This window comes from Protopterus annectens, chromosome 2.part1 (assembly GCF_019279795.1).
Source record: "Protopterus annectens isolate FY-2018-M chromosome 2.part1, PAN1.0, whole genome shotgun sequence".
In the NCBI taxonomy this organism is placed as follows: Eukaryota; Metazoa; Chordata; order Ceratodontiformes; family Protopteridae; genus Protopterus; species Protopterus annectens.
Window position 1 is genome coordinate 627,641,595 of NC_056729.1, and position 17,200 is coordinate 627,658,794.

The window sequence follows — 17,200 nt, forward strand, 5'->3', positions numbered from 1 at the left end:
TACAAAAAATGCATCATCATTCCCTTTAGGGAGAGAGATATCCCCACAAATTATCACATTAATAACAATGTTCTAAGCATGCAATCAGTCGTGAGGGATTTGGGCACCCAGAATGATAGCAGCCTGACTTTTGACCACCATGTTGCTTCCATTGTACGAAAAGCTTTCTACATGGCCCACCTCATAAGTAAAGGTATCTCATCCAGGGACAAGGAGGTCATAACATCCCTGTATTCTTCCCTTATAAGACCCATTATTGAGTACAATGCCTCATTCGGCATGTACCTCACAAAGCACATGCAGCAGCTGGAGCGACCACAGAGGTTTCTCACCAGGAGAATCCAGGGCCTCAAAAATCTACCATAAAGAGATAGGCTAAAAGACCTATCCCTCTACTGTGTTTCATACAGACTCCTCAGAGGTGACCTCTGCCTGGCATACAAGGTGATTTCGGACCTCTCCTTGATGGGACTGCTGCATATCCACAAGTCAAGCTCCACTTGAGTAACCTACAGGCGCAGCCTCAACCTGGTCTGTGACATCAATAGGTCTTTCTGGCAGGACAGATTTGTCCCAGAAATTCTCCCATCTATGGAATAGACTCCCTCTCCACATCAAGCAGAGTACCTCTTTGCCCCTTTTTAAGCACAGTCTGGATAACTGGATGAGAAATAGAAAATACATGTAAGAAAAAGTGCTGCTCCACACCGTCAAAACCTTTTATTAAAACAGACAAAGCTTTCAGATAAAGTATCCTTCTTCAGTGTATTTACATACAACAGGCATAAAACCAGCATTTTTAAATACAATGTAATTATATTGTATATAGCATTTTTTCTTGCTTGCAGCTACTTTGGTTTGTGCTTCTCTACTTCATCACCAGCTCCCCTTCTTTTTTGTGAAATAGAAAATACATCCCTGGGATTCCACCCTTGTCCCTGCTTGACAGGACCATCGGGTGCTGATTTGTCTATGCATGGGCTAAACTCTTGGCTAGGCTTATAAGGGCCTCAGGGCCAATAGCCTAGTAACTTCCCATGATCCTATGATCCTATGCTTTTATATTGCAAATCAGCTGTGTAGGCTGCATTTAGCATTTCTGAAACACTGCTAATGAGAACTATCATAAAATGGCAAATTTCTAGCTAGGCAAACCAGTGTGGATGAGAGTTACTTCTTATGTCTAACTCAATGACACATTTCTTGTAGAGCAGTATCTTTCAACAGAGGTGTATTGTACTCCATCAGGTATGTATCCATTTTGTTTTCTACATGATGCAGGTGTCTGAATATACTTAGGAAGAATGTGGATTATATCATTAAGCCTTTGTTAGAACTACTGATGGCATGGCATTGATCTCCAGCTGTGTTAGACATAGAGAGGATGTAGAGTACACCAAGGGTATGATGTTGTCTGATAACTAGGTACACAGGTCTCCTGCGTAACTTTGATAGTAGTTATAATAATACACAGCTGTTTTGTTGGCACTATTGTTTATATTACTTTTCTTGCGTTTGTGTGTGGGGGGGGGGTTCCTGTTACGTGGCACACTATAATGGATTGTTGTGGTTGGTGTGTGAGCATATGTGAGTATCTGTCATGGCACAAGCAGGAATAAGTCACCATTGCTACTATCCTAGCTGAGTCCACACCTTTTGTATTTTTGGCAAACTGTTGAATATGACATGTAATTAAGTGGTAATTACTGAAACCCTTCCCTTACTGCTGTATCTCTACATAGTTTTCTCTTACATATGTGATCCTTATATGTGCACTCGTTTCTTTGTATTTAAGTAAGCATTATGCATTAACATCACAGGCCACCATTTTCTGAGGTGAAAAACAAACTCATCACTGAGGTGTTGTGACAACATTATCAAGTCATGCTGTCCCGAGGGAAGGCAAATATGTCAGAATGTGCAGCCCTGTGGGATGATCTGGTGCACGACATCAATGCCGTAGGTCATCAAAATCTTACCTATGAGCAGGTTTGACACCGTGCCACAGACATGATCAATGCAGCAAGGAGGGCACAGCTGATGTGGCCAGGGATCGTCAGGTCACTGGTGGTGATCCTGCAGCCGAACCTCATCTCACAGCCACAGAGGAATTCCTGACAAGCATTGCTGCACAGAACAGCTCCTAGACATCCATCTGCCAATATGTTGTGGACATGGGTGCCACCTGTTCCACTAAAGAGGAGCTTCCAGGTATGCTTAGTTAGATCAACAGCAGAATAGTGTTGCATTATTCATGTCAAGGTGTATATAGTTTTACATGGGTGTCAGGTGTTTTTTTTGGGGGGGGGTTAGCTGCAGTTTTAACCTTATGTAGTGATTGCCACCCACATACCTTTTAACATTGTAGTTACTCTAGATATGAGATTATTGGACTTATTAGCCCCTGTTATACTGTAACATGTGGTGCTGTTGCCATTACCCCTCCGTCAACATTTTTCAGGACCACCAGGAATTGGAAGAGGCCATGGACCTGCTGCTGGTAAGCAGAAAACTGTTATGTCAGAGATGTAGATATATTTCAATGTCTTAGTTAAAGTGTCATCCCCATCCTGTTGTCTGGATTCATGTACTGTCTGCATAGCTGCCAACTGTACAGATATTTTCTGAATGTCCACAATTTACACTCATACCTCTGTCTTGTAGGTATGACCATAGTGATTGACTTGAAAACTATTCTCAGGACATTAATGAATGCTATAACTGTCAATTGTACAGATTTTAGCAGAATGTCCACAGTGTCCATAATTTATTTTTTGCTCATAAGATTGCTGTTTTCTGAATAATTATTTCCAAATCATTACAGACTGGGGTTAGAAAATGTCCACAAGTCCCACTCTGTGAGGATGGGAGGTATATAAGTCTGTAACAGTGACAGCAGTGTATACAGCTTGACATATATTTCATCATAATAGTGCAGAGCACAGTAGTGCAGGTATTAATGTATTGCTTTTTCCTTTTCATCACATATGTCCAGGGAGGTTGGTCTTTGTTCCCTACACCACCTGATGTCAGTGTCTCTTCAGAGTCTGATGATGGTGGCCAAATTGAGACACAGCTGGGGGTTGTAAAAGCTGAATCAAACATAGAGGTTTACATCCCTTGGTCACCCTCATTATCACTGTACACAGCCAGTATGCCTTTGCATTCCCATTCCCCTGAGGCCACAGATATTGGACAGTTGGAGGGTGGGGACTTTGAAAAGGGAAGTGTGGCTACTTTGGCTTAAGTGACCATCGACACTAGTCATAGCCAAACTGTTGGCGAGGTTCCACACAGGCAGACTGATAGGGGCTCTCATAGGAGGCCTGCTGTCCCTCCACCATCCGTTGCAGCTGTCTCATCATGTGTCACTCAGCATATGTCTAGGGCTATATTGGAGGCACAGGCACCTTCAGAAAGGAACTCATGATGAACTCTCAGAGTCATGGATGCAGCACAGTCTGATATCTGTGGCTGCCTCCACCGTGTTGCTGATACCCTGTATTGGTTGCCTGGCACAGTGGAAAGAGGTAGGTTTGAGACAGACTGCACACTATCTGTCATAGAATGCACATTGTCTGGGATGGAACATCTGACTGGAGTTGAGCGTCGGCCTCGTGGGCATAGGTCAGCAACTACATCTGCTGAGAATCAATATGGCCATGCCCAGTCACACTCCTGTAGTGGCAGTACTTCCAGTGCTCCAGAGGGGAGTGTGCTGTCCACACGAAGGTCTAGCTGGCCATGGGATCATGGTCCTGGGTGTTCCAGTGAAGGATACATGCCCAGCAGACATCCGTCACCTTCAGGAAGTAGCACAGCATCTGAACTTGGGTGTGGAGGTGCCAGTCCAACTCCTGGGAGAGCCAGTTCTCATGTTCAGGAGTGGAGATGATGAACTGTCAGCCCAACCATGCATGGCTCAAAGCTGTCCAACATACAGGCATGTACGGCTAGCACTGAACTTACATACATGCATACATACAAATATTTCAAGCACGGGCATTAATGTCCTTCTAGCTTGCCAATATACCAAAACACTAGTTCCCATAAGAAGTATCCAGGCTGTTCTTACAAATATCTAAACTAGTACTTGCTTTAATGTAATTTGGTAGTCTGCTCCATACATCAGCTACTCTGTCAGAAAACCAATTAGTACACTTCTCATTCCTATAGAATCTTTTACATAGGTTGTCTGATGATTTTCTAGTACTTTTTGTTAACCCCAACAATTCCCAGAGGTAGTTGTCACTAAATGTCCTATATACCTGAATAAGATCTCCTCTTAGATATCTGTAAAATACACTATACAAGTTCAGATATTTTAGTCTTTCATAATAACTTAAATTTTCACATCCATCGATACTCCTGGTTTATTTCTGTTGTACTCTTTCCAGTTTACTCATGCTTGTTTTCTTATAGGGTTTCCATATTGTTATTCCATACTCATGTTTGGGTGTAATATAACTAACAAACAATGACTTCATTGTTTTTGATTTCCTAGATTTTATAAATCTTTTTATATAACCTATAGTTCTATAACTATCATTAACCAATTGGTTGTTAATATTAGAAAAACTCATAGTTGAATCTACCCATATACCCAGGTCCGTAAATGAGTCTACAGTTCCAATTACTGTGTGCTGCATTAAATAGCCACCTTTCAATTTATATCTACCAAATCTCATATACTTAGTTTTTGATGTATTTATCAGCATATTATTCTCCTGTGCCCAAATGGTCAATTTAGTCAAGTTATTTTGCAGACATGCCTTATCTGTAACACATGTAATCAGTTTACCCAGTTTCAAGTTGTCTGCATATAGACTGTGTTCATGCATTCACTCACATGCCAATGTCACATTGAGGGCACCTACAGACACACACACAACATTTCCATGGTCCATTTTGCCTGCTTCCCTTGCTTACTCACACACACACACTCACACACACACACACACACACACACACACACACACACACACACACTCACACACTTGCAAACCTATTGGGTCAGCCTAGGCCTCCTGCAACCCCACAAAACACCCTGTGCAAGTTATGATAACTGTGCCATATCCCTATCATCTTTCTCATGGATGCAGGAAAATAACGCTATGTGTGTGATGCACAGAGTGACTATCTACATTGGAATTAATTCTTTTCATCTCTTGGTGCTGTTGATATGATACTTGTACTGGTCATTTACAAATATTGTACTTTCCATTTATAGTGTGGGTAGCATAATAATTTGTCTACATGAAAAGGGATGCTATTATAAGGGCTGTGGATTCACACAATGAAATGTGTCTCATGGAAATATCTACATTTGTCTTTTAGGAATGTGTAGTACACACCTACCCTTACACATCTTCAATCAACCCATCAGCATCAGAGCACAAGACTGAATGTCAGCACAGAAGACAGATGTCATCAGAACGGTAATACAGCATAGCTTCATAGGTTCATAGGTGTTTACTAAGCTAACGAATACAAGGGCTTTTTCAAGCCTAGCAATGCATCCCATATCTCTGACAAGTTCTGATACTCTTGATAAGTGTAAGCAGGGGTTTGGGAGATTAAACATTTACAAGCAGGGGCCTGGAAGGTGAACCATTTACAGTTTGCCTGTGTCCATTAGAGATATAAGTGCTAAACCAAGGATGAATTCCCTGTTCCCCATCCAATTATCCAAGTTGCACTTGAATTGTGTTAAGGAGGAACTCTGCTTCACATGGTCCATAGAGGGGGTAGTCTCTGAGATACATACCTTTATCTCCAGCAGGTCCTAGGCAAGGTGTAAGTCTTTAGAGTGGATAATTCTGGTGCTGTTTGTTTTGTGGATATGCAGGAGGTCCAGAGTGGGGTATGACAATGCTCTGTATGTTAGGCATAGATCTCCCCTCAAAAGCCTGTAGGAGACAGGGATAGGGCTTTGATGTTGTCTGTATAGGACATTTTACTTATGCTCTATATTGGTTTAGTGTGGAACCTCTGTGGACATTCCAACTGATGGATATGCCTGGTTAGGTACATACCAAAGGGGGCATTGTACTCAATGATAGGTCTGATGAATGCTGAATTCAGTAGAACAATGACTTCCTTGGACTTAGCTGCTGTACCTTTGTTTATAAGTTGTGCAACATAGAATGTTTCCTTAATGCTGTAAACACATGACAGTCAAAGGCTTGATTATTATCCATGTGTGTCCCTAAGTCCCTGACTACCCAGTCAACTGTTATAGGTGTGTTGTCACTATGATAGTTACCAGGGGTGGATGACTTCCCAAAGGATAATATAATGCATTTCTTGACATTCAGTTTTAGTTCATGGCTCAGACATCAGTAGTGTGTCTGTGTTTGACCCTCTTGAGAATATATGTGTCAGTGTGGGATTCACTGACAGCTCCTAATTTGCAATCATCTGCAAATGTAGTCAGCCAAAGATCACTAACACTGGCCTTGACTTCAGAAAAGTAAAGGCAAAAAAATGAACAGTCCAATGACTGATTCCTGAGGGGCTTCACTTGTGACTGGCCTCTTTGTCGAGTTGGACTCCCCAATTCTAACTTCCTTGGACCTGCCAGTGAGCCAGTTGGCTATCCACTGGGTGATATACGAGTTTGAGCTTAACCTCTTGAGTTTTTCAACAATGCCTGATTGGTGTATAGTGTCGAATGCCTTGTCAGGTCAAGGTAGGCAGTATGAACCATTTTTCCCTCATCTGTTGCTTTGGTTACTTTCTCAAAAAAGTCCACCAAGTTGAGTAGACATGATCTATCCTTGACGAAACCAAACTGGGTTGCTTCCAGTGTCTGGAGGAGTACTATATCTCTGTTGGTTATTTCCAAGATAATTCCTTCCATGGTTTTACATATAAAACTAATGAGACTTATGTGTCTATAGTTTCCAGTGTCTGCAGATGGCCCACCTTTGTGCAGAGGGATGATTGTTGCTGTTCTGCATTCATGAGGCACAAATCCTGAATGGAGGCTAAAGTTAAAGAGTGATTCCAGAGACCCTGATAGGTCATGTTTCATGCTGTTTAGAAGGCATCCTGGGATATTGTCTGAGCTCACTGATGCAGTCTTCTTGGTCTTAGAGAGAGCATTAAGGACATGTTCTCTAGTGAAAGTAAGGGGAGTTATATTTGATAGTATTTCGTAATGCAAGGCTGAGGGGGAGAGAGGGGTGAAGTTGTAGCTGAATTTATCAGCCAGGGGGGTTTGCTATATGTTCTGGCTCATTATAGGTGGCTCCATTTACAATGAGCTCTATACACAATTGTGCATTTCCTTTGAGGTTGCATTCATAGCTAATGTATGCTTTGTGATTGTCCTTGGCCTGGGAGGCCAGACTTTATTTGTCATCTGAGTTTTTGTTTAGTTTGTTGTGAGTGTTTGTATCCTGTTGTGCTGCACCTCCTAAGTTTTGCCATGATTTTTTTCCTTCTGTTATATAGCCTATTGATTCTGTGATTCCACAAGGATGACTTGATTTTGAGTTAGTTCTGTACTTCTTCCTGGTGGGTACAGCTGCCTTTATGCAGCTATTAACATGCTTGTACAGGTTGTTCTGTGAACACTTCTGCATATAAATTTTGCCAGGTTATCTCTTAATAGCAGCAGGTTAGCCTTAGAGTAGTTCCTGAATATTCCATATTTAGCTGGGGGTCCAGTTTTGTTTTTACTTCAAAGGAGACCATTTTATGGTCTGACCTTACCAGGGAAGACATTATACTAGGGGGTGTGCATCACTCTACCATATTAGTGAGGAACAGATCCAGTATGGTCGCACTCTTGGTTGGCATATTGACTATCTGGTCCAGGGAGTTTGTTTACAAAATCCAGGAATCTCTGTGCCTGCACATTTGGTGTCATATAGGATTTCACACTGCCAGTGCAGGACAGATAAACCACCATGAAATACAGAACACCAGAATGACCACCATGTAGTAACAAAGCAGGTTTAATCAAAGTTGAGCACTTTCTTCCCTAATCAAGGGACTTCTTCAGAATCATGAACCATTAATATATTATTGGGTTCAATGGTTAGTGTTTCTAATAATTCTAAATATATGGTATGGTTTTCCAGGGTCAAATAGGGTGCCTATAGCTTGCAAGGAAGTAGTATTGGATTTTGCCTCTGGTGATTTGAACATGGAGCAGCTCAAGTGCATTGTCCTGTCTGGCCAGCCTAAAAGTATATTTAGTTTTGATGTAAATAAAGACACCTCCACCTTTATTTCCTGCCTGTGAATTAGCTGGTCTAAATGTGTGGAAGGCATTATAAACTTGCCCTGTTGGTGTGCTGTCCATGGCTTTAAACCATGTCTCGGTGACAGCACAATGTCAGTATTCTCTATGGTGAAGAGAGCTTCTAGACAGTGGCGTTTTTGGTTTAGACTCCTAGCATTAAGCTGTAATACCTTCAACTTTCCTTAGTTTTGACTTGTTATGTTGGAAGTACTTTCAGTTTGACATTGCCTAAAAAAGGCACTATGGGGAAAAACAATGTTTTAGCTAATATTCAAAAGCCTAGAGGGGAGAAAGTGCAGACCATCCCTGCCAAAGCAACATGGTCTGTTGACCATCTCCTTCCATGCTGACAAATATTGCAACCCCTTAAAATGACACCAGAAACTAAGCCAATTATTAAAGTCAATCATCTTTGTTCATATTGTGGCATCATCCTTGGTGAAGGTGAAATGATGCTCAGTAATAGATTCATACCAGCCTGGAACACATATTCCAAGAACTCCAAGATGTCTCACTTAATATAGTATATGGAGGTATCTCTCAGGTCATGTACTCCCACTTGGACTATGACTGAGTCATATTGGTACTTGTGGTCCAATGACATGAGTGCATGAGTAATGTGATGGATCCTAGCCCCTGATAAGCAACTGACTGTGCCTTTATCCTTACTCAGCCTGTTGAGAGGCACATCAGTGTGTCTCACAATGGAGTGTCCAATGACTAGAATGTTGGATTGTGTGGTGGCCTGCCATATGGGCTCAAAGGGTGAGCATCCATGAGATGTAGCTCTATGTGTTGATGTAGGTGTTGGTTTGAAAGAGTGCATTTGGGGCTGCTGAAGATATTTGTTATATGTCCTTCATCTAGGAGGTCTTTGTGGTTTAGGAAAGTTACATTTAAGTGCCTCAACATATATCTGCTTTGAATTGTGTGTGATGGGTGCAGTGCGTGTACTACTGACTACCTTATTGACATTAGGAGTACCTTTATGTGAGAGTTTTGCCTCCGGTGATATTGTGTAAATGCATCTCTCACATACCATTTCAGTTTGTTTGAGAATGAACTGGTTGTCACTAAACATGAGGCAACTTCTACATTGCTCAGGATGCTCATATTTACCAAGATGGAGACGGACACAGTGGGAAGGTTCATATCCATGGCAACAGACCCTTTTTTATTGATTAGACAGCTGTAGTGAGAATTTCAATCAATATCGCATGTATCTGGTTTGCAACTATGGGGACAGTGCATGTCACTGCAGACTAGTTGTCCTGTGTGCAATTATGTATTAGAGAAAGTTCCATCGTGCTTTTACAGGGAAAATGTGACTCAAGGTCTCTGAGTCTGTACACAGCACTGCCAAACACTTGAAGGGAAACTAATACATACACCTTGAAAATTTAAGGATGACGTATTTAGGCAGATATTCTGAAATTAGATGCAGATCAAGCGGTTCTTACTGAAAACAAAGAATTAGCTTGTCAAGAATGATGAAAAGAGAGGAGCTGCATGAATGGCTACTGCCTGACTACTACTAGTGCTGGTCTCACCACAGCTTCACTCTGTTGGGATACAATTCTCCTTTCTTTCTTCTCTCACCAATGCAAAACATTAGCACCAATCCGAAGATAAGAAGCAGGCCTGTTTGGTGATCCACAGTCTTGTCCCAGATGATGCAAGGGTCTGTATGCTTGTTGTAGCCTTTTCCAGGTAGATGCCTTGAATAGCAATTAGAGCAATCAATTCAGTTTTCCATGTATCATGCCTTGGGATCTAAGGATCATAGGATGTGACTAGAGTAGTGACCTGATGGTGATTGGCAGCATAGCTGTTGCATCACAATATAATGTTCAATGACAGATGACATGGATGTCCAAGGTTTATTTAGCAATGTTCACAGCTGTAGTGATCCATGTTAGATAACATTTTCCCAGCAATTCATGCAGTCTGCTCTTCAGCAGAGTAATGGAGATGCTCTGCTTGACATATATGTGAGGCCTACTGCAGAGGACTGTCCACCATTATGAGATGTTCCTGTCCCTCCAACATGTCCTATGTATGTCATAATGTACATTTAGGTTCCTGGAACACATAACTTCAGTCCCACATTAGTTCTCAAACTTCCATTTGCTGTCTGGTTGTTTGAAAGGCATTGTAGCCTTGCAAGGCTAAAGTACTTACTGCAAAAATGAACATGTTTTCTGTGCTTGCAAAGACATCCACATCTTCACTGAAAAGAGTGCCTACAGAGAGTGTGTTTTACTCTGTGAACAGTAAGGGTTTAGCAGCATGACCCTTACTTTGATGGAGTTGTACGGTGTCACATGTATAAGTCTGCTCTTACTACCCTGTCTAATAACAGGATTTTGGTTCAGGCAAGTGCCATATGCCTGGCAAAGCAGCGTACTCAATCCACTAAGTTATCCCATACTGTCAGATACTGGTTCACCTTAGAATGTCACCATAAACTTAATAGCAACTTACATGAATGCATCTGTCAGACCACTGCATAATCGTGGCCTTTTGTGATGTATACATAAGCAATAATGTATTGCTAATGACATTAGCAGTGCCTGTTGAAGAGAAGTGAACAGCATCCCATAGGCTGATGTAAAATGCTCTAACATCCCACACACAAAGTTGCCTACAGTGAGAATAGTACCACTATCTATCTACATTCACATAACAGCATGCACACACACATGAAGTTGACTGCAGTGAGAATAGAACCCCTACCTATCTAAGTTTAGACAGTACAGAATGCAGTACTTACTACACGCACCATGGCTCAAGTCTGACATTAACATTTCTTTAGGTAGTTTATAGTACATGACATCAGCAGGCCTTATGGAGCACAAGAGTTTGGAGGGTTGTGTAGAACAGAGTGTGTGTGGTGACTTTAAGAAGCATTTCAAAGTGATGACATGTGCACGTGCATATAAATAGAAAGCAAGTGCAGGCAGCAGTGCCATTTTTAAAGAACAGGCAGAGTATTAACATGTATGAATGCAGTAGTCAGTCTGCTTATATGTTTAGGTTCAAGTTACTAAGTCTCAATTCGGATGTGTTTACATATAATAAAGCTGTTTAAATCAAACCCAAAACTGTTCATCTGTTTCATCCTGACTGGACGAGTGACATGGTATCAGAACCAGGATCTCTGAAAGACATGGTACCAGAAATGGTATGCTTGAACAGAAATAGAGGCATATAGAGGAATGACTCATCCCAACCTGCTCAAATTATTAAAAAAAGATCAGAAATAAACTTCAGATAATTAAAACTGGCATAAATGATTTATTTTATGAAGAAAATGATACGAAGCATTCTCAAAGCACAAAACACATTATTAATCAAACAGAAAGCACAAAAATGCATTATTGATTAAATGAAATGTTTGAAGCCTTGACATCTGATAAAATTATTCAAAATATTTATGAGAGCGTTCAGAGTTACTTCTGATTTGCATAACGAGCATGTTAAAAATAAAATGAGCACAAGAAAAGTATAACAAGCGTCATAAAAGTCAAACAAGTATAACAAGTACAAAGGGCAAAATGAGCATGGAAAATCAAGGTAACTGCATTTGTTTTAGTAAACAGACTTTTTTTATATGAGCTGCAATTTCACATTGACTAAAGCTATTCAAAGTGTAACTAGACTTGCTCGAAGTATCTCAGAGTGTGCAAAGTGTTTGCAGTGTGTGCTTTATTACATTACAATTATTTCAGAGGTTACTGTGCGCAAAGTGCAGAGTTATTTCACAAAGTGCAGTCATTTTAAAGTGTTTCATACACTGTACAGTTATTTTGCGAAGTAAAGTAATTTGAGAAGGTTTTGTGCTGTGTACAGTTCATTCTCAAAGTGCATTCGTTTTGAAGTGTTTCTTACACTGATAAGGGGGGGTTTCACAAAGTATACTGATTTCAAAGTGTTCGTGTGATACAGAAACTTATTTCACAAAGTACAGTTATTTAGAAGAGTCTATTGTGCTATTGGGCATAATTATGATTTTCTGGCATAAAATTTCGATGTATATGTGTGTATGTTCATACATAATTCCAAGGGTCTTTATTACTTTGTGTGGACATGGAAGAGGCATTTTGCAGACCCAGTCCACTTGTATTTGATTATAATGTTGAACCAAAGCCAAAAAAAAACGGAAACTAGTATGGACAAGAACGGAGTATAAAACTGTATGAAATACTGAATTTAATAAACCATTTTAGTGCTTTCATCTCCTAAGAGACTTCATCAGAAATAAGACCAGAACATTATTCAATTTACATTTAAATACTAAAAGTCCTATGACATCACAATTAATCAATTTAAAAAGACAATGACACACAGAAAAAATTCCTTTGAATAACTAAACACAATACAATTATATAAAACAGCCTTGGAACAACTTTATAAACTGTTTTTATATATATATATATATATATATATATATATATATATATATATATATATAAAATTCCATATATTTAAAATTTTTATATATAAAATTTTTTAATATAACTATATAATGTTGGCTTTTTCATGTAACATAGGTGCCAGGGAAACATAATCGTTAAGACCTGGCATAAACATAGCTGCCAGTCTAAGTTGCCACTGGCTCTCTTTTTTCTTTAAAATATTTTTCCAATCCCCTCCTCTGGGGTTAATATGTACTATTTCTAAAATTCCAAACATGTATTTTTCAAAATTATCGCAACACAGGGAATGTCTATATAAGGCATTGGTAGTTTTACTATTCTTAATGTCATTTAAGTGTTCATAAATTCTGTGTTTAAGCATACATTCCGTCTTGCCTACATAGAAATGTCCACTGGTTATACACCAAGCCAAATAGACTACCCCCCTGGTGTTGCAATTACCCTTTTTTAAAGAAAACTTTACTCCTGACACTATTGTTTAACACAACATGTGGTTCCTTCATTATGTATGTACAATATGAACACATGCCACACAGCCTTGTACCTTTATTGACCTCCCTAAAATTTTCTATTCTCTAATAGTTGTTTAATATTATAACCCACCTTATGAACAAATCGAGGCCTGTGTCCTACTTTTTCTAAGATATCTTTTTTAGTCCTGAAAATATTCCAATTTCTTACCAATGCTTCCTGGACCAAGTCAATATTTCTATTATATTGTAAAACACAGGCCTTAGTAAAATTGTTTGACCTAGTAACATTATTGTAATGGATTTCTTCCTGTGAACTAGATCCTAATAATGGTTTATATGTAAAACCCCACTGTGTATAAATTTCGTAAAGAATGTTTCCTACAAAGTCTTTTGGATAACCTCTCTCCAAAACCATTTGAAAAATATTATTAAATTATTTTGCTAAATCCTTCTTGTGTGAAGTCATCCTAGCAATTCTTATTGCTTGTCCTTTGACTATGCTAACTTTTTGTCCCAACGGATGTTCACTCTCATAATGTAAATAAGCATTGCAAAAGGTCTTTTTTCTATACACTGCAACACCAGGGGGGTAGTCTATTTGGCTTGGTGTATAACCAGTGGACATTTCTATGTAGGCAAATTTTCCTTTGTCTTTCAAAATAGTAGTATCCAGAAAATGTATTGTATTATTATTACCAGACCATAAAATAAAAATATCGTCCAGGTAACGTAAATACAATTTAATATTACCCCAATATGGAACACCAATGACGTATTTATCTTCCCAACCTAATAAAACAAGATTGGCATAAACAGGGGAGCAAGCTGCTCCCATAGGGACCCCCTTAATTTGTTGATAGTATTCTCCTTCAAACCAAAGGAAATTATTGTCCAAGACAATACCCATAAACTCACAAATTAATTTAATCATGTCATTCTCCAGTTCAGAGTGTAGGAAAAGTACTTCTTCAAAAAATGTTAAACCTTCCATTTTAGGAATACAAGTAAACAGATCCTTTATATCAACTGTTAGAAAGAACACTTCCTCACTAAAATATTCATTTTTAATATTTTTCAAAAATTCCCAATAATCCTTTAACAAATGTAAAACTTTTTTTGTAACATGTTGCACACAGGTGTCTATAAATACTGTAATTGGGTGTATCTTGTTTTTTATATATATATAAAAAACAGTTTATAAAGTTTTTCCAAGGCTGTTTTATATAATTGTATTGTGTTTAGTTATTCAAAGGAATTTTTTCTGTGTGTCATTGTCTTTTTAAATTGATTAATTGTGATGTCATAGGACTTTTAGTATTTAAATGTAAATTGAATAATGTTCTGGTCTTATTTCTGATGAAGTCTCTTAGGAGATGAAAGAGCTAAAATGGTTTATTAAATTCAGTATTTCATACAGTTTTATACTCCGTTCTTGTCCATACTAGTTTCCGTTTTTCTTTGTTTTGGTTCAGAGTGTTTTGTTTTACATTTGTTATATTTTGATCATAATGTTGCAGAGAATTGGAGTGTATTTGAGCAGGAATATGATATTTTCATACAAGCAACTTTTTCTGATAAAGATGCATGTACAAGGGCATTTATTTTGCTTAATCTAATGGGGTCAGAAGCCATTGAAAAATAGCATTCATTTGTGTATGCACCAGCAGTATATGCAGGAGAAGGGGAAAACCATTATATTGTTGTACAAGCTGAATCAAGGTAGGACCCTGAGTGCTTGAAGCGTAAATTTACAGAAATGTGTAAACCACAGACAAATGTTACATTGGAGAGGCACTTATTTTATATGAGATCAAAATCCAGGAGAAACTTTTTCAGCTTATATTACTGACTTGGGAAACAAGGCCAAAATGTGCAGATTTGTTCATTTGAAAGATGAGTTGATAAAGGATAGGCTTGTCTGTGGTGTTAATAATGACGCAGTGAGAAAGATTTTGCTTTGAGACAATGATTTAACGTTGAGCAAAGCCATTGAGATTTGTCAAATACATGAGCTTACAGAAAGGGACACAAATATTCTAGCAAGTGATAAGAGCATGGTTTCAACAACCTCTAGAGCAAATGTAGACAGCATGCAGCACATGGCTAACAGAAACAGTCCTAAGCACATGGCAGCTGCAGCCCCTGCGGGATTTCCCTGGAGAAGCCACAACTTACCAGCAAGTTTTAAGACTAGCTCAGTAAAATGGACATGCTCAGTGCAGCAGAAGGGTGAGTCAGCAAAACCCAAGTCAAGTCTCATTGTTAACTGCCATAATTGTGGAGCCAGTTATGAGTCTAAAAGAGAAAATTGCTTAGCATTTCATCTGCAATACCACAAGTGTAAAAAATGTAACCACTTCCAAAAGCTTTGTAAATCAAGCAAGCCTTATTCATTTATTAAGAAGGGTCACTCAAAAAGCAAGTTGATCATATAGAAAGCTGCAACTCTACTTTCTATGTAGATGGTATATCAGTGGTTGGTGAAAAGGTTAATGCAGTAGATTTGCTGTCAAAGAATGAAGTGTTTTGCACTGTCCTGATTAATGGTAAACCCACAAAGCTCAAAGTGGACACTGGTTCAAAATGCAATGTTATGTCAGCAAGAACATTTGCTAGGATAAGAGCTGTTGAACAACTTAATGTGGCCAGTTGTGCAAAGTTTGTAGCTTATGGAAGTGAAGAGATTAAAACTGAAGGCTCAGTAGTGCTTTCATGCTATTCAGCTGAGTAAAATTACAGCTTGCAATTTTATGTAGTCAGAAGACCTGTACAGTCATTGTTAGGTCTCAGTGACAGTTTTAAAATGAAACTGCTTTCTTTTACCAAAGAAAACCATCATGTAAGCACATGTCCTAGTTCCAGTTTCACCGGTGCTATTTTTACAGAGTATACTAATATTTTCAAAGACATGTAGGTAAACCTCCAGTTGTGTACTCCATGAAATTAGACCCAGAGGTCAGCCTAGTGGTCAGCCCAGTGAGGAGAGTTCTGATAGCTATGCAGGATGGAGTCAAAGTCCAGTTAGATAAAATGGTGCAGCAAGGTGTGATTTGTCCAGTTACAGAACCAACTGAATGAGTGTCTTCCATGGTAGTCACTCATAAGAAAAGCTGAAATGAAATCAGAATATGTATTGACCCAAGAGACTTTAAAAAAGTATTAAAGAGACCCCGCCATTCTATGTGTACTGTTGAGGAAGTTGCTACCTGCCACTGTTTATTCTGTCTTAGATGCAAAGAGTTCATTTTGGCAAGTAATGCTTGATTGCAAATCTTCTCTACTGACTACATTCAGTACACCATTTGGTATATACAGATTTTTCAGAATGCCTTTTGGAATAAATTCTGCCAGTGAAGCCTTTCAGCATGCAATGGAGAAAAAATATTCAGGCTATCCTTGTGCTATAACAGCAGATGATTTACTAGTTGGAGGTAATGGTGAAGCATAGCATGACGGAAACTACAGGAAGGTTCTGGACAGAGCACATGAAGTGAATCTAAAGTTCAATCCTCTGAAATGTAAATTCAGGCTACCAGAAGTTACTTATGTCGGTCATTTATTTACCAGTTCAGGCTTATGACCAGATCCTTCCAAACAAATAGTCATTCATGAGATGCCGGCTCCAAGCCTTACAGTGTTTCTTGGTATGGTTAACTACATATTTGGGCAAGGTTATACCAGACTTCAGTGAATTATCAGCACCTTTAAGAGAGCTGACACACACAAATGTTACCTGGTCATGGTTGGAACAACACCAGAGAGCATTTGATGACCTGAAACAGAAAATTGCCAATCCACCTACATTACGATACTATGATGTCCACAAACCAGTAATTCTTTCCTGTGATGCTTCAAAGTTCAGTCTTGGTGCAGTAATTTTTCAAGAGGGCAGAAAAGTAGCCTATGCATCTAGATCTCTTACCCAAACTGAGATGCAGTATGGTCAGATTGAGAAGGAACTTTTGGGAATTGTGTTCGCAAGTTCAAAGTTCTATAATTATATTAATGGCCAAGCTATCCAGATTGAGACTGAT